The sequence below is a fragment of the Garra rufa genome, chromosome 1 (assembly GCF_049309525.1).
Source record: "Garra rufa chromosome 1, GarRuf1.0, whole genome shotgun sequence".
Classification (NCBI taxonomy): domain Eukaryota; kingdom Metazoa; phylum Chordata; class Actinopteri; order Cypriniformes; family Cyprinidae; genus Garra; species Garra rufa.
Genome location: NC_133361.1, coordinates 99,839,773 through 99,859,104, shown reverse-complemented (window position 1 = coordinate 99,859,104; position 19,332 = coordinate 99,839,773). Strand labels below are relative to the sequence as shown.

Sequence of the window (19,332 nt, the reverse complement as noted above, 5' to 3'; positions counted from 1 at the left end):
CATCACTAGTACCTGAGGCAGGCGAGCAAACCAGGCTGGATTATGTTGCACCAGGCAGGCGAACGAACCATGCAGACGCAGTAGAGCAATTTCTCCGTCACTTTGGCGATCGCACCCAGTCAGCGCATGATTCCAGCAAAGAATAGTAGCCGACGACCTTCAGCTTCAGGTAGCGTGTGTCCCACTCCAATAACAACCTACACGTGTTTTGTTTTTACTCGCTCCTTCACTTCCGTTTCTAGCGCTCTTTTATATTCAATTTCCTCATTGGTTTGTTTCCGCCCATTAGAAAAAATGAAAAGCTGAAATGGACTTCTTCCATTTCGCTACATCTTTTTAAAATGTTGAAATGTATAATGTATTTTGTAATTTTGTACTTGTTATTTTTTTCTCTTTTGTTTTGTTAATTTATTTTTCATTCAGAAAAATATATTTCACATATGGGCATATTTATTTATTTTATATACAGCTTAGGTTTTTCTCTGCGCAAAAGCTCTACGCTTTTTAGCAAAACGTTTGAAGCATTTTTGTTTGTTAATTGTACGTTAAATGTTTTTAAAGTAATGATGATAAGCGGCCAGCGGCAGTGAGTCGATCCTCTATCAATTTAGCCTTCTGAAAGCATAAGGACTTGCCTAAATTAAAATCTATATATATAACAGTTCAAGCATATCAAACATGTTAGTTTAAACGTTTAACCTTGTTTAAATGCGCGCTGTTGGATGAATATCAAATCGTTTGTGTGGAGACTTGAAGGCAGCTGAAGTAGCTTTGCAGGAAATGGAGGCACCAGTGCAATCACTTTTTTTGTGTGAAAAAAAAAAAAATAATTTCTTCATTTTTGCTCATAAAGGTATAGGAGTAATACATCATTTTGACCTGTAACGGGTCCATTTTTATTTTAGTGCACTCACAATAGCCTATAAACAACTCATGCGTTTATAAAATAAAGGAAAACAGAAGATGCGCATTCTGCCGTCTGTTCTTGAACATCGCTTCACAATGAACATAGAAAGCTTTAAATTACCACTTTAAAACGAAATAATTCAAATCGAAAATAGAAACGTTCATTATGTAATCTGTAGGCCTAAAGATTTAAAGATATTTCTATATAAAGGCACGTCCAATTTAGAAATGGCGAGAAATTTTTCTCTTTATCTCCATTATTGATGAATGTCTAAAATATAAAAGTAAGGAAAAGCCTAAAACAGGCCTGATTATATTTATTTTATAATTCTATTAAAATTATAATGCTATAGAATATGATATAAAATTATAATTATAATTACAAATTATACTGGCATAGAGTATATGTAAAACTGTAATAATTGTAGCTGCTTATATTTTCAGATTTTATGTTTCTCTGTTCTATATATCTTAAAATTTAGAGGATTTGCTGCAACGCAATTTTGTCCGATATGCAAATTATTTATTAGCCTATTAGTATTTTAATCCATAAAGCAAATGCTTTAAAAACACCTTTAAAAAATACTATTTTTGCATCCAGATGCTTTTAACGAACTTATCAATATGCATGTTATCTTATATCTTAAATGAACTTGTATCTTAAATGTAAACCATGATTTCGTTGTATTCCCTGTGTAATGAATCTCTTACTTAGCTACATTTTAGGTGCGTCTGAGCTTTGTTGTTTATGATTTTCAAAAAAATCAAGAGTTGTGCGCACTCAACAAAACTGACAAGACTCATTTGAACGCTTCTGATAGACATTGCATTCCTAACCCAACAGAATTGTGTGTGGTTCGTTATAACACTGTAAAAACGCCTAAAAAGAATTACGGTGCAGATTATCTGATCTTAATGTAATGCCGCAATTTACATTTTCATTTTATTATCAACAGACATAATATGTGACCCTGGACCACAAAACCAGTCTTAAGTCGCTGGGGTTTATTTGTAGTAATAGCCAAAAATACATTGTATGGGTCAAAATTATTGATTTTTCTTTTATGCAAAAAATCATTAGGAAATTAAGTAAAGATCATGTTCCATGATGATTTTTTGTAAAATTCCTACTACAAACATATCAAAATGTAATTTTTGATTAGTAATATGCATTGTTAAGAGCTCAATTTGGACAACTTTAAAGGTGATTTTCTCAGTATTTTGATTTTTTTGCACCCTCAGATTTCAGATTTTCAAATAGTTGTATCTCTGCCAATTATCGTCCTATCCTAACAAACCATACATCAATAGAAAGCTTATTTGTTGATGTATACATCTCAGTTTTGTAAAATTTAACCTTAAGACTGGTTTTGTGGTCCAGGGTCACATATATTGATTTTGTTTGTGCAGGGGAATATGTCCAATTTAGTGCCATATTTTGGCCCCAGGTCCCCTTGGCCAGGGGAAGGCTAAGCCTTCCCCAGCCTTACACACGCTCCGCCTATGATACTAACTATATATATACACCCTTAGAATATATAGCCTATATATACCCACTTAGAATAATTTTCTTCCCGACCCGACCCGCTAAATTTAATTCTCATTTCCAGAATCTCACATTTAATGATTTGGAAACAATGTCGAGTATAAAACTTTTTTCATCGATTATATTTCCATGTTCCACTTTTAAGACGTATTATAGCCCTGCATTTTAGTCCGTCAAAGATCAAATGCGGGCTAAAATTATATTTTAGACATTCAGTGGTGATTTAAAAAAAAAATGCAGCGCTGGAGGAACCACGAGACCAGGCTACCATGACGGTCCTGTCAGCAGCATTGAGCGCACCGTTCAGCACAGCTTGGAAGGGTTCCGTGTTTAAAGCTTACCACAAAACACTGGCAAAAGTAAATACCATGACTGTCTAATAGTAAGGAGATATTTTAATTATTTATTTAGAAACTACTGTTTTCTGAGTCAGTGATGATGCAGTTAACAGTCCTCCTCATATCCTCGTTGGACGCGCGCCTTTAGAGAGAAATGCATCTCTACGGACTAGCTACATAATAAAAACAGTTTTTGTTTTCTTTTTGTTTTTTTCGTTAAGTTGTAATTTAAGTCTTTCTACATATTTATTTATCTTGTCTGACAAAAAAATAACGGTTAAATATTTTCCACTGAAAAAAAATGTAACTGATCGAGCTTGAGCCTTCAAAAATGAGTTTTGCTCTCTCCGCACAAACGATTGGATATGCACCTAATAGCGCATATTTATATCTATTATTATTTATATCTTTTATTTTACATCTATGGATTTTATTTTAGCCAATTCGTGATTTGAGAAGGCAAATTGAAACACAGAGTAGGTCAACTCACTGTCTGCCGCTTGGTCTTTAAGAAACAAAAAGCTTACGTTTAACGAACAAAAATGCTCCAAATTTTTTTTTCTAAATTAACTTAATAAAAAGGAAACGAAATTATAAATACTTTGCCGTTACATACAGAATGAATTACCGATTATGGCGCCAGATATTGAAACAACAGACATAAATACTGTCCAAATAGCCCTCTTTGTGCAGGGCTTGGCCACAGAATGTTGTTCCTTGCGCCACCTGGTGGATATTATATGAAGCGCAACAACGTTAAAAAAAACCCTAAAAAAGCCCCTGCAGGCCGACGCGTGGTCACGGTGTGCTGAATTGCAGGCTGCCGCGTGAAAATAGACGCATTTTTAATGGCCAGATCTGTATGTAAATCCATATTTTACATATTTGAAGTAATACTTGCGCTTCTGAATATTTGTTTTTGTCAATCTGTACTGCTTTCAATGTACAGATAAGAAAATAAATGTTTAAAATTACATTTTTGTTGTTTCTTTGACTGCAGATTTAACAAACCACTTTTGTCTCTATCTTCAGTGAGTGGCAGACTATCAAATCCTTGATTGCTGCACTTAAGTGTGATTCTGGGACCATAAGTGGGAAAGAGATATCGAGGTAGTGTTCCTCTAATGAATCGCTCATGCAGCTCCATATGCAATGGAGGTCAGCTCTTTCCTCAATAGTCACACAAAAAAAAAAATTCCACAGCAGTATTCAGGTGGCAACAGGTCTGTAAATAGGTAAATAGTTCATTTTATAATATACTTTAAACAGACAAGACTTTTGTTTCCTACGTTGGCTTATTTATTTATATGTGTATATATGCATTGAAATCAAAGTTCATTCATGAATTTGTCTTATTTCTTTTCTCTTTGCGTTTGGTTACTGACACACAGGGCTATTTATTTATTTATTTTTTGCTTTATACAGAGTGGTGCTACTGGCCTTTGACATCCCTGAATCCTCTAAGCCACTAGCAAGGCAGTCATTGGCTTTTTGAGGAGGTGGATTACTTTCTCCACTGAAAATGACCTGCAGATGGGTGGGTCTCCAGATTTCCTTGTAGCAACTGGTGCAATATATGTCACATCTGCATCAAAGCTGTTTATCTACAGTCCATCACAGACCACCAGGGGATATTCCTTGATATTTTGTTGGGTATCTTGTGTTTGGCATGACTTAATGAATGCATTCTCATGCACTGAACATGGTTGAGAGATTGGCTGTTGTTACTTAAGGACTCTGGTGGAGTACCGGACCATTATTCATCTTTCCGGCCTAACCATGCATGAATTGCAAGATTGCCCCAATGCAATGTACTACTATAACTGAAAAGGGTTTTACTACATTATGATGGTGGCAGTAGTTGACCATAAAGAAATATCCCAGAACATGTACATATGCTGGCCAGGGTATTACAGGCTCTATATTGTTCAGAAATGCAGAGAAATGCTGTTTCTATCCTTTCCAACAATGCATTGCAGGAGTCGACATCCAGTTATTAATTCCAAGAAGCAAGCCACGTGAAGGAAACCAAAGCCAGAAAGAGGCTATTCTCAAACCTTCTTGGACTACAACTAACCCTGCCCACGTCCTGCAATTCAACATAAAAGATGGTGAGACATTATCCGAATGTGATAATATTGGACCCTTCCAACAAGTAGTGCCATTTCCAAAGAATGTAGAGGGATGGTCATTTCAGAAGTGTTATAAGAACAATCTATGGCTTGAATATTCTCCTAGCACTGATGCCATGTTTTTTTTAGCTGCCATCTTTGTTTTAAAGGATTAAAAAATACAAGAGTCACACAAACTGCAAAACGGTAAGGTTAAAACAGTAGAGAAAGACAAAGAGTTCTAACCTCATGCCTATCAAACAGAACCCAGAATGACTTAATCAAAGCTTTGGCCATATCAGTAAAATGTGTCATCAAAAAGGAAATTCAAGAGAGCAAAATCTTTTCAATTCTTATTGATGGAAGATATGGAAGAAATGAAAGATATGTCCCACACTAAACAGTTGGGAGATATGTGCACAACAGGAACGTGAAGAAGTTAAACAATCAGGTATGCAATGTACATTCAACAAGCAGTGATGCTCTTGAAAATCTTCTGATGGCTCTAATTGAAGAAACTGTCATGAAAATAAAAAACATCCAGGGTCGAGGTTATGATGGTTCAAAATCCTAAGGCAAAATCCAAAAGCCTTGTATGTGCACTGTCAGGTATACTGACTTAATCTAGTATTGGTAGAAAGTGCAAAGTTTAGTTAACCTCTTCAGCTCTGCACCCCCCAAAATTCAATCAGAAATGGCCGTGTAATTGAAGTTCCTTTTGGGAAACTGGAACAAAACGCGTATAGGCATTTGTCAACCCCAGGGGGTTAAGACTTCTTAAGAAAGCTCTATTGGATCCGGTCTGTTTTGTATGTGGATTGTTCTCATTTCCTTCATATATCTTGTGTGTGTGTGTGTGTGTCAACAGGTCCCCATTAGGCTGGAGTTTCCAAGGATGACGACTTTGGTTTCTCTGTTACACACCCTACATCCCATCGGAAATCTGTCAAAGTCCTGCCGGCAGAAACTTTAGATTTGATTTCTCTATTTATGTAAAGCGAGAGACATTCACTAATATTGTAATAATAACAACTACTCTGTAGAAGTAATCAAATTTTTATCATTCTCAATTAGTACTATATTCTCTGAAATATTCCTTTTGTTTTATTTCATCCAGAGAAAGTGACCCAAATCAGTGGTGTTGTGTTTTATATCCTATTTATGAAACCAAAATCAAACCCTTGGATAAGCCATAATTTGTAATAATTATGAGCCCTATTTTGAAAATATCTTTCTACAAATGTGATCCTGAGGTTTTTGTAGCATCTGTTTGGCTGAAAGTCTCCATCCAAGTACCCATTCTCTGGTGCTGCGTTAGATCTGTGTGTGTGTGCTATGCCTGCCGTAGTCCGATGCTTCAGAGTTGTATCAATTGGAGCTATTGACTTTTAGACCATCTGAGGATGCACTATTTAAATTTGTGAGGATGAATGAGCACATTCACTGTTATATGTGATAAGGAATGTTATGCCTATCATGTAATAACTTTTTCTGACAGATTTCAAATGTTTTATAATGCTGTCTGCAAAGGCTTTTAGATGACCATTGTAAGATTTTGACTTGTATTGTGTGTTTTGTAAATTTGTCTTTTGTCTTGTCTTTTGTATGGACCCCAGGAAGACTAGCTCGTCCCACTTAGGTGACAGCTAATGGGGATTCTTTTACCAATGAACCAATAAACTTCTGTCAGGCGAATTGCGTGGTTCTATTGTCTTTCCCCCCCACTGCACACACCAACTGCAACCACTTGATAGGACAGTTTATGGGCCACTAAAGAAACACCTGAACAGTGAGATGGACAAGTTGCACCGAAGGCATCCTGCAACAACGATCACCATCTCTATGACCTGCAAGAGATGGTCAACAACATCTTGCTCCTGACAGCGTCATCTCAGAATGTCAAGAAGGGATTTCACTGCACTTGGATCTGGCCGCACAACAAGGACATCTTCTCTAAAGTCAACTTTCTCCTAGACTCAGTGACTGACAAACGCCCTCCAACTTCATCTCTTCCTGGGTCGTCCGCTTCTCCACCTCCATCTCTTTGTGGGCCATCCACTGCTGTTCTGTCTTATGTCCTATCCCTGGATATTCCTTAACCTGGACCCTTAACTCAGATGCTTTTAAAGAAGTTACCCTCAGTTTAGTTCCTATTATCTTTATCACCACTGAAGTAAGATAAATTACTTTCACTTCTAGTAGTGTATGCTCATCAAATTTAGAAAATGAAATATTCATGTTTGTGTGTCCATTTTGATGTTCAGCAGGAGCCTGTTCCAGAATTCTTGCCTGAAACTGTAAGGCCATACCCCAAAGCCAGTCCCCGAAAGGCTAGTGGCCAACAACTGAAGCAAGGGCCAGTGATATACTCACTGACACACCTGTAAAAAATGTCCTTGAAGAGGGAAAAAAAAAGTTCCCAAGCTGTCAAAAGAAAAATCGTATTACCAAAATAGAAGGAGGGTGGGGAAAAGCAAAAAAAAAAAGAAAGAAAACAAAACACTCTCTAGTCATCTGTAAGTATTCGGCTTCTATTACATTTTCTTCTACATTTCCCATGTTCACACTTAATGGGACCCAGTTATTACTCCACACACCCATATTTTATTTGATTGCAACTTAGAATCATTGCTTACATACTATTTTAATTTTTATCCCTTTATTCCTCTGCTCTTTACAATTACATATTACCACCAATGCTCCATCTTCAAGTACTTTCGCACACTTGATCTCATCTGCTTGTTACAACTCATTTATTAATGCAATTATACTTTTACTCCGTACCCCTCTTTAAATCACACTACAATTTTTCATTCCTCCCCTTTTCAATTTATTGATTCCTTTTCACTATCACCAGCACTGCTTATAAAGTCTTTTTCCTTATTTCTTTTCCCCTCTTTGGTCATTTTCCCTAGACTTATGTTTATTTGTAATTTGAGCAAACATCTTTTATTCATTTGATCGGAAGATCTGAAAGATCCCATGCATTTACCCTCCCTTTGACAAAATGGGGAGAGAAGTAGTCGAAGGTGGACAAAAGAGACTGTGATACAGAGACAGCTTATTTGTGATCTGATCAAGCAAAACACATTTTAAACCCAGGTGTAAACAAAGGCCAAATTCACTTCTCAGATATTTTGAATTATATCAGAGATGCTTCTCTGAATCTCAAGGTTATCTTGTTCCAGAAAGTCTTTCCACAATGAAGGCACAGCAAAGGTTTCTCGCTCTCATGTGTGAAACCTCATGTGGTATTGAAGTGCTGCTTTATATCTGAAGCTCTTTCCGCAGTGACCACATATAAATGGTTTCTCTCCAGTGTGAACACTCATGTGTCTGTTAAGGGATCCTTTTTGGTTGAAACTTCTTCCACATTGCTGGCAGGTGAAAGGCTTCTCTCCTGAGTGAACTCTTATGTGGTCTTCAAAACGTCGTTTGTGATTAAACCTCTTTCCGCACTGAGGGCATGTGAAGGGTTCCTTTCCACAGTGAATTCTCATGTGGACTTTACATTGTTGTTTTTGACAGAAACTCTTTCCACACTCAGAGCATGTATAGGGCTTCTCTCTATGAGTTCTCATGTGGACTTCAAGGTTTCCATGTTGATCAAAACTCTTTCCACACTGATCACACATATAAGGCTGATCTCCACTGTGAATTCTCATGTGTCTGTTTAAGCTTTCTTTTTGGTTGAAACTTACTGTTGGCAGGTGAAAAGGCTCTCTCCATTGTGAACTGTCATGTGGAAATGAAGCTCTTCTTTCTGGCTAAAACTTCTTCCACACTGTGGGCAGGTGTAGGGCTTTTCTCCAGTATGAACTCTTATGTGTCTGTCAAGGTTTCCTTTTCGGTTGAAATTTCTTCCACATTGTTTGCATGTGAAAGGCTTCTCTCCAGTGTGAATTCGTAAGTGGACTTCAAAGCATTGTTTATAACTAAACCTCTTTCCACACTGAGGGCATGTGTATGGCTTCTCTCCAGTGTGAACTCTAACATGTCTTTTGAGATTTGCTCTGCGATTGAAACAATTTCCACACTGTTGGCAGGTGAAATAACTTTTTCCCGTCTTTCGGTTTATTTCTCTTAAGGAAGTCGTTTCAGTCTGTGAACAACTAAAGGATGTTTCTCCATTTATGAAATCATGATTTTTCTCTTCCGTTTCCTTCAGTACTTCACTCTCCTCTTTCAGTGCCATCAGATCTAAGGTGAAAAAAAGACAAATAAAACAGACATCAAAACATTCAAACATGTAAAGTGTCAAAACAAACATACAACTACATCCTTTAACTGCTAAGCCAGTGGTTCTCAATTCCAGTCCTTGCACCCCACCCGCTCTGCATATTTTGCGTGCCTCTCTTAGTTAAATCTCTGTGTTCCAATTAACATATTCCCCTGAGCACTGGAAATCCGACAAAGTTTACTGCACTTCAGAACATTCTTTCACAAATTTGCACTATGCCACCACCTGCAGGATCTTCAAACACAGACAAATCTTACTAGAAAAGTGTGAATCTGTAAATAAATACAATCGAATGTTTAATGCTATAATGACCTTCAATAGAACAAATGTTGTACGTGATAAGAGATACCAGGGTTGGGGTCAATTCAGGAATTAATTCAAAAATTCCAATTCAAAGAAGGAAATGGAATTGGAATTCAACAACAATTACAGGAAACAGAGTTGAATTGAATTGGAATTACAGGAAGTGGAATTTAATTCAGGGAAATTCCACTGAATTCCGTTTATTGCTGTTTCTGAGTATTTATTTGTGATTTAGAGACATACATTTGAACTTTATGATGCTATACAAATACCAAGTAATGTATGAAATAGAGTTGCTCAAATGCAAGTAAATACAAATGAGAACTGTACATTAAGAATTAATAATTGAATGACAGTGGTGATAAGTTTCTGGATGTACTATACATTCAATATATGATTACCACATAATATATGTCTCAACTCACAAACAAATGAGTCATGTTCATTCATGTATTTCATTCACTTTTTATTGCATTAAATTATCATATTTTCCTGAAATTTGGCATGTGAAATGATCATGCTTAACATACTAAACATACAGTACTTTGTATTTCTTTTATATGTTTGTTGTTTATGTTATTTACAATATTTAATGTACTATAAACTATTAAGCAAATCAAGTCAAATTATTTTATTCAGCAACTCAAGTGGAATTTAGTGGAATTTATTTGAATTCAATTCTGTTTCCTGGCATTCCAATTCAATTCCAATTTAATTTCCTGTCAGCTGCATGCAATCCCAATTCCAATTCCATTCCAGGAAGTAAATTGGAATTTACCATTCATTCTCAATTCAATTCATGAATGGCCCCAACCCTGAGAGATACACACAAAATATGCAGAGCGGTGGGGCGCGAGGACTGCTGCACTAAGCAGCTGTAAGAGGTATAGCATGTAATTAGTGAGGTTGATGAATGATAGGCAAAATGTATTTATTTCCTGCCTGATATACCCTAATAAGGCCTACGACAAGGACCGGCTGGACCTGGAATAAATTCTTGACGACTAACATTCAGTAATTTATAAACGGGGAATCCCTAGTCGAGTGAAAGTGACGGATGTCTCCAGACTTTATTTAGCATACAGTAGGTCATTACATCAGAGCAAGAACACATGCACACAACTTTTTGTTACCTAGCTATTTCATATGAAAAATATTACTCAGTCCTAGCAGTGAACATTAACGTTTAAATATTAAATGAGATGCAATTCTTATGCTGTTTTTAAATAAGAGTAACTTAAAGAAAAAAATGAAGCTGAAATCTGCAGGAAGGCAGACAGTGTAGAAAAACACCTGCCAAATGCAAATGAAGTCAGAAAATGTAGAGGACAGTTCATAGGATAGTCCGGCTTTGAGAATGAAAACCAACCTGTTTGTTCCTCAGTGTCTTCATGTTTTACTCTGAATTTTTCTTCAATCTTCATGTCTTCACTCTCCTCTTTAATAAACGCCATCTTTATAATAGTGTGTCACGTGGATCTCAGTTGCTCCACCAGGTTTTTTTCAATGTTTGGAAACTTTGTCCTGTTTAAGATGAGAGCAATTAACAAAAAGGAAGTCAAACTTACAGCATTAGTTCACCCTTTAGAACAACAATCTTACGCCCTTGCATCCAAGATGTTAAAGTCTTTTTTTCTTCAGTCGTCAAGAAATTATGTTTTTTGAGGTAATCGTTTCTGGAAATTTCTTCATATCATGTATATAATACATTACAGCCTTAGTGCTAGACGAGTCAGCCTTTCAGTGCTTAAAAGGTATATTAAAAATATTTTTCTGAGAAAATGACGTATCGTTGTGGTAGACAAGACCCTTCTTCGTCGGCTGGGATTATTACAGCCCTTTGAAGCCACATTTAAATTGCATTTTGGAGGTTCAAATTTCGAAGCACCATTTAAGTCTATTATATGGAAAAATTGGAAATGTTTATCTAAAAAAAATAAAATAAAATAAAAAATTCTTGACGACTGAAGAAAAAAAGACATAAATATCTTAGATGACAAGGGGGTGAGTAAATTATCTGTAAATTGTTGTTCTGAAAGTGAACTACTCCTTTAAATGATCTGATTAGACAAACACTCAAAACTTTAACTTACTATTCAGTCAGGTTTTTAACGATTAGTATATAACATTTTGTATATTAAATTAATCATTAAAAATAGCTATTCTATCAACAAAACAATTACAGTTGTTTGTGAAAGTTATCGTTAAACACGTTGGTTGGTTCTCGTTGTATTGACACTGTTTTGAGCAGCAGTTCTCTCAGAGAGCGGCGATTTGAAACAGTGAATCATTTTGTGAACCAACTGATTCAATTGAGTCGAATTCGTGTTTCTGATCTGAATCACTAACAGAGAGAGATATCAGAAGCTGTGTGGATGCGCTATACTCACAAAATAACGTTCATTACTAGATAAAATATTACAATGTTGCACTTAATAGTTCTTACGTTTATATCGCGTGTATTCCATATAAAATAGACTGAACGCTTTGTATGAATGTAAACACTTTAAATGGTTAAGACTACAAACCTTTCTTCAGCTGAAACACTGATGCAGAAACGCAGCGCAGCCTTATGACGTCACAACACCTGATCAAAATAAAAGAAGCGTGTGAACAGCACTGTGGGTATGGCAAGCCGTTTTAGCATTAAATACTCTTTGCCATACTAGTCATAATTCTGTTTTGACTAGTCATAATTCCAATTGTAGATATCTTTTGTGCAATTTTGACTCGTCATAATTATAAAACAAGATATCTACAATGTTATTGTGACTAGTCGTAATATGCATTGAAGATTTCTACAATGTTAATTTGACTAGTCGTAATGTACAAGAGATATTTTATAATGCTTTTATGATTAGTCATACTCTTCCATTAGCTTTAGAGCTTTTTCCATTAGAGATATCTCTGTATACGTTGAGCCGTATATACTACACACAGCCGTTGTTCACTGACGAGCTGCGCACGGTAAACAACGGCTGTGTGTAGTATATACGGCTCAACGTGAAATCACGCACCTGATGGCATTTACCGCTGATTACAGAACCGGCTTTACTGACAAAACGCGCAAGCATGATCGGCCGATTCGTATCGGTGCATCCCTAATTTTTTCCTATCTTTAAATATATTTATGGATAGTCTGATCAAAGGTTTAAATGCTCCAAAGGTACTGTGGGTGCTTCTCATTTCTTATTTGTGCATCCTTGCTTCCTTTCCTTGCGTCTTAGCTCCACCCCTCCAGGATGCGAGGGAAGGACACACGGAAAAGACAGGAGGATGGAGGAAATTAAATAAAGTGAAATTACATAACCTTGCTTCCTCTAAAGCGTCCACACCGCTGGATTTGGCTAGCATGTTGTTGGATTCTTGAACATTAGAGATAATTATTTATATTGTAATGATTTAAACCTCCACAAAATACCACATTTGTCTGCTTTTTTTAATATTACCGGTTATTATTCACAACAAATTATTCCCAGTTATTAACTGCTTTCTATGTGTTGTATTAGTTTTTTTTTTCATTTTCTTGTGCTTAGATATAATTCTGCAACTACAGTCCTACTACAATTGATCTAATTTGACATGACATACATCTTGTACATGTAGACAATAAGGATAGTCATAATAATTAATAAACTGTGGCAAAAAAAACTAAATTTTACACAAGCAAAATACAATAAAATTGAAAAAGATCTGGGTTATTTAAATATGAATTTATGTTGGGGCTAGTTACTCAAAAAAGTAATTTATTACATATTTCATATTACTCTCAAAAATAGTAATGCCTTACTTTACTTTATTACTCCCTGGAGAAAGTAACTAGTTATATTACTAGTTAATTTTTTTTCTTAAATACTCTATAATTGCCTGAGATGCATCAGATGGAGGGAAAACATACAAAGGAGGAGTGTTCTTTAGGGTCTTTATTACGTCAACAACAGACTGGCAATACCTAGCACAAATAACTACAAACAACTGTACTTGTGCAATCAAGTACAAACAAGTACTAAACTTCCTCAATGTTTAACAAACACCGTCTGTTGCAAACAATCAATCAATTTGATTGTCAATTTATAAAAAGTACAAGACCATATTAACTTCCTCCATTCAAAAAAAAAATCTAGTGCAAACAATCAATTTGATTGTTGATTAACAAGTACAAACAAAAATATATTAACTGCTTTAAAAATATATATCCATAAATAAAAAAGATTTTGATGTTGGTAGCACTTTGTTCAAATGAAAGTTTTTGCTGCTTGTGGGGCTTCTCGTTCATGTCACTCTGTCGCTTCGCAACGAGCTTGATGTGTCCATGCTGTCGAATTGAAGGTAGATGCTGCATTTCAGGCAGGGTTTTGAGCTCGTAAATCATAACTTCAAACCATGACTAACGACTTTGTAGCGTTCCAGGCAAGTCACGCCTAACTGCCTGAGAGCATTTATTATTATATTATTATTAGGAATTTGTTTGTAAAGTTATATTGTCCTAAAGTCTATGTTTTCACTGTGTACCACTTGCATAAACACCGCACCCGTAGGTGCTGACATTGTTGTTTCGCGGGCTATGTCACTTCAGAACTCGGAGCTGGGAGTATACCGATCTAGTACGAGTTCACGAGTGGGAAAGTCACGGGTAACGAGCAACCGGTCTGGAACGCGGCAAGAGTTACAAGCGGTGGAGAGCAGCTTTCTCCCCAGGCAGAGTGTGTACTTCACGGTTAAGTTATTTTCCTTCCGTTGAACATATTCAAAATACTGACTGAATCTCCACCCGTCGAAACTAGCTTTCTGTTGCCCGGAAAAGAGCTTGCTGTTGCTGACGCTTCCATTTTTCCCCAACTGTATTTGTCGGTGCCGCTCTGCTGGCAGCTGCCGGTTGTCGACCAATCGGTGATGGTAAATGATACTTCGTGTCAAACCCAGACCAATCACTGTTCCATTCACGCCCCCCTGTGTGACGAAGGTGCTAGTGGCAAATGTAACGCAAGTAACTAGCTCGGGAAAACTGTAATAATATTACCATTTTCAGACGAGTAATGCCTTACACTACTAGTTCCAGAAAAAGTAATATTATTACACCCAACACTGGAATTCATGCATAATACATATTATTATAATTATAATTTTTTCCCCTATGCAAACATACAAGGATCAATTGTTTACAACAGTACTTGTTAGCCTAATGGTATTATTGCTTTTATATGTGTCAGGTGTGTACACTGTATATTAACCAATTTGCATTGCACATTTCCATTTACAATTACGATGCAAACGATAGTAGGTATATCCTGTGCCCTATCATTACACCACATTCTACATTAAATTACACAACATGAACAGCATCTCTCAAGTAGTTGGAAACCACGATTGCGTCATTGTGTACTACTTCTGGCTGAGGTGTTGTTAAAAATACTATGTGCAGATATGTTGTGAGGCTAATATTTAAATTCTAATTCACAGCCTTTTTTGTTGTGTATAATTGAACAGTGGTATGTGCTAATAAATAAAACTATTATGTTTAAATTATACTTTTAATTTCAGGTTAATAGAACAGCTACTCCGCAGCTATCTATGCTGAAATAAATGCCACCATACCAATGCTAAAATTATATTTTAATGGTAGGCAGGACCTCAAGGATACTTCCTTGTGGGGGATGGAGGCTGCCCTTGCACCAACCATCTTGTTGCCATCATTACTCCATACCGAGAGCCAGTCCGAGGGAGAGTGCAGGTCCGCTTCAATTAACACCATGTCAACGCTCGCTCCATAATAGAGCGGGTCTTTGGTATGATGAAAACACGTTGGAGTTGCCTGCTTTTCAAGTCTCTTGAGGTAGACCACACCTTTGCCCCAAGAGTTATAGTGGCGTGTGCAGTTCTGCATAACATTTGCCTGACAGCAGGAGACATAATTGAAGCCACTGAAGTTGTGGATGATGTCGGTTTACCTCCACCTTGTCCAGTGAGAGGGGTCTGTAGTGGTAATGCCTGGCGCAATACACTGGCAGCAAAACTCTCAGCTCCTCAGGTGTATCCAATAGAGTTAAATGAGCATGATTATTTGTAGCTACATAAAGATAAATGTTGCTAAACACAATGTTTAAGTTCAGAATACCCATTTATGAATGGATTAAATTTTTTCTCTCCCATGTCTCTAGCCTCATGCATACATTTTTTTTTTCAATACCCACATTATCAATTGATAAAATAGATTAATGTAAATAAACATGTTAGCTAATTAAGCCAAATTTTGAATTGTACTCATCTGGCAACTGTTTTCCATAAAACATTGATATAATGGCACAAACACACAAAATCAAAAGGGAAAAACAGAGATGGATTTCAACTTTTTTTTTAATCAACTGTTCAAAGAGGTCAATAATAATAATATTATTATAACTAAAACCTCACTGCATGTATCAAGCAAAGAGAAGACAAAGCATATATTTCGATGCTTGAATATAACTCACATCCAGGCTTTTTTGGAACGGTTCCTCTTCCCAGTGAAGTCGGAATTTAGCTTAGTGCGTACTTTAAGTTATCGGCTCCTCATCAGTCCCTGTGAGGAAAGAATTTTACACCAAAGTAAAACAGTTCTAAATGTTAAAGGTTGTATCAGCGATTTCTAGCCTAAAACATAAAGTGTAAATTTCAGCTTACCTTTCTTCACGATCCGCTCGCTGCCTTCCCCATAAATTGTCTGTGAAAAAAACACATCTTTCTGGTCAGCCTAGGGTCCGAGATATGCCAAAAAAAAAATTGGTGCTATCAACTATTCCACAGATAATCAAACAGTGTTCCAACCAATCAGCGTCAGGGTTTTGGTGTTGTGGACTTTCCTACTGGTGCTGGGATGAGAGGGAGGCGGAGCAAAAGTCCACAACACCAAACCCCTGACGCTGATTGGTTGGAACACTGTTTGTTTATCTGTGGAAAGGTTGGTAGTGCCGATTGCTTTTTTGGCATATCTCGGACCCTAGGCTGACCAGAGAGACGCGTTTTTTTCACAGACAATTTATGGGGCAGGCAGCGAGCGGATCGTGATGAAAGGTCAGCTGAATTTGACACTTTATGTTTCAGGCTAGAAATCGCTGATACAACCTTTAACGTGTTGCATATTAACCCCTGCAGGCATAAACTAAATATACGGTGTTATCAACACATCAGAACAAATTAACTACAGGTCTACATTAAAGTCATTTACTAATCTCCATTAATCAATATAAGAAGCATTAATTTAATAAATAAAAGTAATACGCCATTAAAATGTGAGTTATGTAAACGTAAACGTAATTAAAACTGTGCTGAAAAGTATATACATCGAAATTAAACGCACTGTCAAAACATAACCCACATTTACAAAAACTTAATGCCTAATACTCACATTTATGTGTGGTTGTACTTTCTTCCATGGCTAGCGCTCGGTGCAGATGTAAACTCCTAGATCCTCGCCTCCTCATAGTGCAATTAGAGAATTGAGATGTCCTACAAGATGGCTGAGCTCGATCGGTTTCCGGGTCACAGGATGGAGGACAGATGAGCGAGGAAACGAGGAGGTATATTGAAAGGCACCCTTGTTCTGCTACTGCTAACATTACTGAGCATTTATTCCCTGTCTGTTTACCTGTCGCCGATCTGTCTGTTCATGTTTTTTCATTGTCTGCCGCCTGCCTTTTGACCCATGCTAGTCTTTTGGATTTACTCTTTTTTGCCCGCCGCCTGCCTTAACTTTCTGCCTGTACTCTGACCATGATACTGTTTTGTCTTCGTTGCTCTGTTTGCTGTTTACTGACCTGGATTGTACGACTCTGATTATTGGAATTAATAAAGCTGCATTTGGATCCACACCCCGTTGTCATCCCCCGTTACAACAACACAGTAGTAAGTGAGTGAGAGAGTTTGTCCACGACTGGCTTATATGCTCTGAACGGAGGGCACAGACGGAAACACTAGGTTGCGGTGAATTTGCAGGCATAATGCACTGCAACCGCACAACATTGAGGGTAGTGACGAGGAAATAGCTCAGACAGTTTTTGACATGGACATTTTTGTCCTCTATGAACCTATGTTTAACTTTTTCAAACAAGGGTTTATGCAAAAATAAAAAATCAGTGTAGCTACAAGTTATATAATTAAACTTTAAACTGCAGTATTGCAGATGCTGTTAAGTGCCCCACATTAGGGTATCAGGTGTCCTTCACGCTTAATACAGGCAGCATCTAAAAAGTAGTTTACTCCTTTTAGACCTTGTATGGGTCAAAATCACCATAAAGTGTCTTTGAGATAAATCTGAGATTTTCCATTTAACCTCATATTTGTTGTGTTATGTAGAGCTTGGACTGAGAAAAGATATAAGTTTTTATAAATTAACTGCATGCAGACGCCACAGCCATATCACCCTGCAGCCCAAGACTGGTTGTTCACTAAAGCTAAGCAGAGTTGAGCCTGGTCAGTACCTGGATGGGAGACTCCTGGGAGAACTAGGTTGCTGTTGGAAGAGGTGTTAGTGAGGCCAGCAGGGGGTGCTCACCCTGTGGTCTATGTGCTTTGGGCTTTGGATGCTGTGCATGAGATGGCTCCCCCCTCCCCCAGAGGGTGATGGCAGCCTGAAGGTTAGAGGGAGGCGCAGAAGGCCGGTCTGTTCATCTGTTTGGTGTTGAGTGTTGGTGAATCGTGTGAAAATGGCAGGAGTAGGTTACGGTGAGGCAAATGAGCCATTCACAGCTGCTGCCAATCAAAATACTGGTGGCTTGCTAAATACATTTTTTGAGTCAGGAAGGGTGGAATCATTTTTGAAAGATGATTCCGTGCACATCCCTCTGTTTGCGAGTTCTGTGGATGAGGCCATGTTCCGTAACAAAACCCTGGCCAAGGCGCATGCCGTCGGTCTCATCAATGCACTATACCCTCATTTTTGGAAGAGGCTGAAAAACGTGACCCCAGCTGACCTGGAGAGTCTTATCGTCATGAAGGCCAATTTGAGCAATCCAGGCAGAATAAACGTCCTGCATGAGGACCAGGAAATTATCCTGAGCCTTCTCCAACAGTCTGTGTCAGCGGTGAATTTTGATGTGTCACTTCTGTTGACCATTAAAAAAATTTGGCTAAAAGGATGGACATCAATTTGGTGTCACCATTTTGGTGGACAAAGCTGGCATTGCCGGCGTGTCATACCACGTGGCTTGCAATGTGAGGTGTGCGGAAGCAAACGTGGACTTGTTTTGGTCACGTGGTGGCTTGCAGGAGGTCGAAGGTGCCCGGGGAACCCTCTTTCCTACGTACAGTATGAGGGAGGCCACGAACTTCCAAAGTAACTTAGACCACTTGCCTCTAGATGTCTTCCGGGAAGAGGGTTGCCGGCTCAACTTTGTGCAGCTGTACCAGTGACCCTTCATAGCTATGATGCTTCATTTATGAAGCACCCTGTGAGTCGCATCATAACCACGTGCGACCTCCATATAGAGAAGCACCGACGCATGATTTTCCAGAAGAGTATCTCGACGACCTTGCCCGCAAAACATATGCCAGGATGTACTTGAGAATGGAGGGTGTTTTTGTAGAGGGACCCGATTACCCCTCAGTTCTGGAGCCCCGCCAGTTTTTGTGCAGTCCATGGTGGAAAACCTTTTGGAGTGCTTTCCCATGCTTGTCCCGTTCCGGGATAATGAGAATGGGCTTGGTCCGCACCACGTCATACAGCCGGTAGCTACTTATATCAGCACCACGCTGTATGACGATCTGGTGCAGTGCCTCAAGCTTGGTATGGCTAAGCTGAAGTTCTTTCCCCATGTCAAGTATTGGGATCTCAAAAGGAACCTCAAAGCTCAGTGGAACTTTAAAGATCTCATCGAGATTCATCAGGCCGATGAGATACCTTCGGCGCTTCGT

General features: G+C 37.9%; 1 pseudogene; it reads right to left on the bottom strand.

Annotated features, from left to right (window-relative positions):
- LOC141322867 (uncharacterized) overlaps positions 1–19,332 on the bottom strand; it is a 677,976-nt pseudogene that overhangs the window by 96,758 nt on the left and 561,886 nt on the right.